General features: G+C 44.1%; 1 pseudogene; it reads left to right on the top strand.

Moving 5' to 3' along the window:
• The first annotated feature begins 5,411 nt into the window (after positions 1–5,411).
• LOC127318137 (small nucleolar RNA Z247) lies at positions 5,412–5,493 on the top strand (annotated as a pseudogene).
• The last annotated feature ends 1,541 nt before the right edge of the window (positions 5,494–7,034 follow it).

Here is a 7,034-nt window from a genome sequence, read left to right on the forward strand (position 1 = left end):
GCCCGGAAGCTGCTAGTATATATACACCCAACAACCAGTAGCTCAGGGTACAAGAGGAGGGTTCTCATTATTACATAAATGTCGAGATTGTCTTGGGAACTATTAAGAATACATTATTACATTACAGGTTTAAATATCGCCAACATCGCCATCTAGTGACGTGGTTTTCTTCTGCGCCGTAGCCATGGAGAATCTTCATCATTTAGCAAGATGCTTGGGTCAATTTTCACCGTGAAGGGCGGAATTTCTTTAAACTTATTATAATCTTCTGACATGTCTGTCTTGTCATCCACTCCCACGATGTTTCTTTTCCCTGAAAGAACTATGTGGCGTTTTGGCTCCTCGGTTGATGTATTCTTTTGTTGATTTCTTTTTCTCGGTTTGCTAGACATGTCCTTCACGTAGAAAACTTGAGCCACCTCGTTGGCTAGGACGAATGGCTCGTCCATGTACGCAAGATTGTTGAGATCCACTGTTGTCATACCGTACTTATCGTCTACCTGTACCCCGCTGAGCTTCACCCATTTGCACTGAAACAAAGGGACCTTAAAAGTAGGTCCATAGTCAAGTTCCCATATCTCCTCTATGTACCCATAATATGTGGTGGTCTGCCCATTCTTGTCTTTTGCATCGAAGCGGATACCACTGTTTTGGTTGGTGCTCTTTTTATCTTGGGCGGTCGTGTAAAATGTATTCCCATTTATCTCGTACCCTTGGAATGTACATATGTTTGATGATGGTAACCTGGCCAACAAGTACAGCTGCTCTCCAAGAGTGATGTTACTCATGAGATGTGTTTGCAACCAACTGCCGAAGGTCTTCATGTGTTGACGTGTAATCAAAGACTCGGGCTGGCCCGGGTTTACGTCTCGTACAACATTCTTGTGTATCTCGATGTACGGAGCCACCAAGCTGGAATTGTATAGAACTGTGTAGTGTGCTTGATTGAAAGAAAGCTTGTCCCTGCACACCGTTGCTTTCCTTCCTAGTGTGCCTTTTCCAGTCAGCCTCCCCTCATACCGAGATTCAGGAACACCAATCGGCTTAAGGTCAGGAAGAAAGTCAACACAAAACTCAATGACCTCCTCTGTTCCATAGCCCTTTGAGATACTTCCTTCTGGCCTAGCGCGGTTATGAACATATTTCTTTAAGACTCCCATGAACCTCTCTAAGGGGAACATATTGTGTAGAAATACAGGATCGAGAATTCTAATCTCATCAACTAGGTGAACGAGGAGGTGCGTCATTATTGAAGAAGGATGGTGGGAACAACAACTCGAAGCTGAGAAGACATTCGACCACATCAACCTGTAACCCTGACAAAGTTTCTGGATCCATTACCTTCTGAGAAATTGCATTGAGGAATGCACATATCTTCACAATGGCTAGTCGAACATTTTCTGGTACAAGTCCCCTCAATGCAACCGGAAGCAATTGTGTCATAAGCACGTGGCAGTCATGAGACTTTAGGTTCTGGAATTGTTTCTCCTTCATATTTACTATTCCCTTTATATTCGACGAGAAACCAGACGAAACCTTGATACTGAATAGGGCTTCAAAAAAGATTTCCTTCTCTTCTTTGGTAAGAGCATAGCTGGCAGGCCCTTGAAATTGCCCTGGATGATTGTCATCTCGTCATTTATGACGTTGCTGGTCCTCTCGTGCTTCTGTTGTATCTTTTGTCTTCCCATACACGCCCAGGAAACCTAGAATATTCACACAAAGATTCTTGGTCAGGTGCATCACGTCGATTGCAGAGTGGACTTCTAGGACTTTCCAATATTGTAGCTCCCAAAATATAGATTTCTTCTTCCACACGGGCGCGTGTCCGTCAGCGTATTTCGGAATAGGTCGACTGCCTGGACCCTTTCCAAAGATAACATTTAAATCCTTGACCATATCAAATACATCCGCACCACTACGGGGGACAGGTTTCGGACGGGGTTCTGCCTCGCCATTGAAATGCTTGCCTTTTTTCCTTAAGGCATGCCTGCGCGGAAGAAAACGACGATTGTACGGGTACACATTTTTCCTACTTTTTTCCAAATATTTACTTTCAGTCTCATCTAAACAGTGTGTTTATGCATTGTATCCCTTGTTCGTCTATCCTGAAATGTTACTAAAGAGCAGGCCAATCATTGATGGTTACGAATAGCAACGCTCGTAGGTCAAATTCTTGTTCGGTGTGCTCATCCCACACACGTACACCTGGTTCGGCCCACAACTCCAAAAGTTCATCAACTAATGGCCTTAGGTACACATCAATGTTGTTGCCGGGTTGCTTTGGGCCTTGGATAAGCACTGGCATCATAATAAACTTCCGCTTCATGCACACGTACACCTGGTTCGGCCCACAACTCCAAAAGGAGTAAGGTTGTAGATACATAGAGTCACGGGCCAGGTGCTGTGACTGCAGCTCTGCTCCCCAAAAGGATTCATGCCATATGTACTTAGACCAAACCATAAGTTCCTTGCCTCACATGCAAAATCCGGGAACTCTCTCTCGATGTTTCTCCACTACCGACCATCAGCGGGGTGCCTCAACATCGCGTCTTTCTTACGTTTTTCCATGTGCCATCGCAACAACTTAGCATACTCTTTGTTTCTGAACAAACGTTTCAACCGTGGTATTATGGGAGCATACCACATCACCTTCGCAGGAACCCTCTTCCTGGGTGGCTCGCCCTCAACATCACCAGGGTCATCTCTTCTGATCTTATACCGTAATGCACCGCATATCGGGCATTTATTCACATTCTCGTACTTCTCACCGCGGTAGACGATACAGTCATTAGGGCATGCATGTATCTTCTGCACATCTAATACTAGAGGGCAGATAAGCTTCTTTGCTTCATACGCACTGGCGGGCAATTCGTTCTTTCTTGGAAGCAGCTTCTTTAATATTATCAGCAATTTTTCAAATCCCGAGTCAGTCACACCGGCCTCTGCCTTCCATTTCAGCAATTCCAATATGCTACTCAGCTTTTTCTGCGCATCTTCACAACCTGGGTACAACAATTTTTGGTGGTCCTCTAACATCTTGTCGAACTGCAACCTCTCCTTATCTGTGCCACAGTCTCTCCTTGCATCAGAAATGGTCCGACGAAGATCATCATCACCAGGCTCATCTGGTGCCCGTTCTTTACCTCCTTCTTCTTCATTGTCTTCCATTGCGGTATCATCGTATTCAGAGAACATAGATCGGTAGTTATCATCGTTATCTTCTTCATCGCCGTCTTCCATCATAACCCCTTCTTCTCCGTGCTTGGTCCAAACATTATAGCCGGACATAAATCCGTGCCGAACCAGGTGGCTCTGAATGTCTCTTGAGCAAGAGTAATCCTTCTCATTCTTACATTTCAGACATGGACAACAAATAAAACCTTGTTTCGACTTGTTGACCTCGGCCACAAGCAGGAAAGATTTCATGCCCTCTCTGTAAGCGGGATCGCATCGGTTACCGTACATCCATGGATGACTCATCTGCACCATAAGTACAATTATGTATCAAATGCAATCACCATGCTAAAATTAGTATTGTGCGGACTATATATACGAGAAAATAGTTGCTAACATTTTAGGACCAAAAAGAGGAGAAATTTTATTAAATAAAATCAAGTGGCATCCTCACAAACATTTCATCAAACACCTCTTGTGCACATGAAGAAAAAAAAAGCTAGTATCAACCTCCACCTTTCACCACCAAGGAAAAAAATATAGGGAGGTGGGGGAGGGGCTGGCTGTGTATATATAGGCCTGGACCTTTTGTTCCGGTTTGTGGCTCAAACCGGAACAAAAGGGGTGCCAGCAGACCGCAGAAGGCCTCAGACCCTTTTGTCCCGGCCCGATCCACCACCCGCGACAAAAGGTTCCTAACGGACCAGAACAAAAGGCCCCGTGCCCTCCAGCTAGTTTCGGGGCGATGTGGCCAGGGCATTTGTCCCGGCTTTAGACTGAGCCGGGACAAAAAAAACCTGAACGAAAGACTAGTTTTCTACAAGTGACGATCTCGTAACAAAATGGCACGGTGGCCTTTAATAGTGTGGAAGGGAGGATGAGCCCACAGACAGGTACGATGGGGCCCACTCGGTAGTGGCAGATGCCAGTACGGTTCGACGGTTCGTTTGCCAGGGTCGCTTTAGGTTATTTTCTTTGCACTCGTGGCAGGTTAGGCCGCTTTGGTAGAATCTAACTAGTGACAGCAGTACTGTACGAGTAAGTGGTCGCGCCAGTAACTAAACAATGAATCCGATCCTCTAGCTTACTGAAGAAAAGTCATGGTGCTAAAGTGTTAGCCTAGCGATAAACCATGAAGGAAAGTTAGTAATTGTTAGCAGGTTAATTACTATAGTTAATTACTGTAGATTAAGATAATCTAAATAAATATTATAATTTTTATTGTAAGTAATTACTGTGAACATATATTTGTAGATTTATAATATACAAATTAATTTAAACTATATTAGCCTTAATCATATGGATTGGAATAAGAAAAGTTAGAGTAGTGTAGCTTCTCTAACTTTACTTCTGTAAGTTAGCGGATCCGGTTTCTACAACGAGTGCATGTATAGATGGAAGTGTTAGACATGTAATAGGGTACGTATAGGACATGGTATAGTATATCACTCCTATACGTACACAACTATTGTATGCCACCGTGGGGGCTTTTCCCACGTCTGTATCAACACGTAACCGAGCCCAGGGAGAGGGCATCGTTCCCGTCAGAACATTTACATGGTATCAGATCCGACTCTTCCCATCATCTAGCTCTACCGAAAAAACCCAAAACCTAGATCGATCGCCGCTGATACGTTTGGCCGATCCCCACGAAAACCTGCCGCTCCGGTTACGATCGGGGCCGCCCAAGAACCCTAGCCACCTCCGGTTACGATCAGTGGTCCTCATTTCCTCCAAGATCGATGGCATTGTCCTCCTGAAGTGTGGCAATAGCCCTGGCGGCGGCCCTTGGGGCGCCTCCCTCCGACAAACTCACGCGGGAGAACTACCTTTTTTGGAAGATGCAAGTCCTCCCTGCTCTCCGCGGTGCATAGGTCATGGAGTTGCTGGACGGCTCTGACATGGCGCCCGCTAAAACCGTAGAGGTAGAAGATGATGAAAAGAAGACGAAGACAATGCCCAATCCAGCGTACGGCGATTGGCTTGCACGAGATCAACAGGTATTGAGTTATTTGCTCAAGGGATTTTCCCCCGATATTATCTCTCAAGTTCTTGGACTCGACCACTTGGTTGATGTTTGGTCGGCAATTCAAGAACTGTATGCCTCTCAATCCACTGATTGCATTACGATGCTTCGTGGTGCTCTTATCAATACGAAGAAGTTGGATATGTCTGCTGCAAAATATATCACCAAGATGAAAGCTTTTGCATCCAAAATCGTAGCTGCGGGTCGGAAGGTTGATGATGTTGAGTTAAAGGAATATATCCTTAATGGTTTTGATGGTGAATATAATCCTCTAGTTGCTTCCATCAATGTTGTTCCTAGCACTACTCTTACGGACATGTGTTCACTGCTCATAGCCTATGATCAGCGTCAGAAAATGCTGGCCGAGAGTGGTTAGGGTACCAGAGGTTTTCAGTCTTCGGCAAATGCTGCACAATGTGGTCGACGTCCATACCGTCCGAACAACACCTACGGCAATAGGCAATACAGTGGCAATGGTAATGGAGATCAGTACCGTGGCCGCAATGATGATCAGTACCGCCGCAATGATGGGGGTGGCTGCAACGAGCAGAACCATGGTCGCCAATATGATCAGAATCGTGGCCCGCAGGGCCGCGGTGCACCTAAAGGGAATCATGGCCGTGGTCGTGGTCGTATTCCCTCGCCTCACCAAGATATCACATGTCAGATTTGCAAAAAGTTTGGGCATCCTGCAAATGAGTGCTGGTGGCGTTATTCAGATAATGGTGATGATGATGACTACAACAACCAACAGAGAGGCACATATGGGGTTGAAATAAACTGGTACATGAACACTGGGGCTATGGATCATATCACTGGTGAATTAAATAAACTTCACACCCATGACAACTACAGAGGACATGATCAAGTTCATAATGTGAATGGTATAGGTATGACAATTAAGCATATTGGTCATTCGATTTTGCACACCCCTCATAGTTCACTTCATCTTATCAATATTTTGCATGTTCATAGTGCTTCCAAAAATTTATTATCTGCTCATAAAATTGCTCTAGACAACAATGCATTCATTGAGTTTCAACCTTTCTTCTTTTTGATTAAGGATTAGGACACGAAGCAAATCCTATTTAGAGGTCCCTGTCATGGTGGTTTATACCCTCTAGTGCCTATCTCTATGGGCTCTTCCAAGCAAGCTTTCATCACCATCAAGCCTTCTTCATCCACATGGCATCCATCATCATTCATTGTTCAAGAAGTTCTTGGGAAAAATAATCTCCCGTATTCGCCTGAAATAAATCCTTATGTTTGTGATCCTTGCCAACAAGCTAAGAGTCATCAATTGCCATATCCCATATCTACTACTCTGTCTTTCCTTTGGAACAAGTGTTTTCGGATGTATGGGGACCTGCTCCTGTTTCTGTTGGCAAACACACATATTATGCAAGCTTCATTGATAATTATAGCAAGTTTACTTGGATCTTTTTGTTTAAGATGTGTTCTGATGTTTATCAAATCTTTATTAACTTTCAAAAACTTGTTGAACAAAAATTTGGTCGTAAAATCATCACTATGCAAACTGATTAGGGTGGTGAATATGAAAAACTCCATGCTTTCTTTCAAAAAGATGGCGTTACACATCATGTATCATGTACTCATGCTCACCAACAAAATGGTTCGACTGAGCGTAAATATCGTCATATTATTAAAGTTGGTCTCTCTCTACTTGCACACGCCTCTATGCCTCTAAAATTTTGGGATGAGGCTTTTCTCGACGTCACTTTTCTCATCAATCTCCTACCTACTAAGGTCCTTAATCATCAGACTCCCACTGAAAAAATCCTTAATAGCAAACCAAATTATGATGCTCTTC

The sequence above is a fragment of the Lolium perenne genome, chromosome 7 (genome assembly GCF_019359855.2).
Source record: "Lolium perenne isolate Kyuss_39 chromosome 7, Kyuss_2.0, whole genome shotgun sequence".
Lineage (NCBI taxonomy): Eukaryota > Viridiplantae > Streptophyta > Magnoliopsida > Poales > Poaceae > Lolium > Lolium perenne.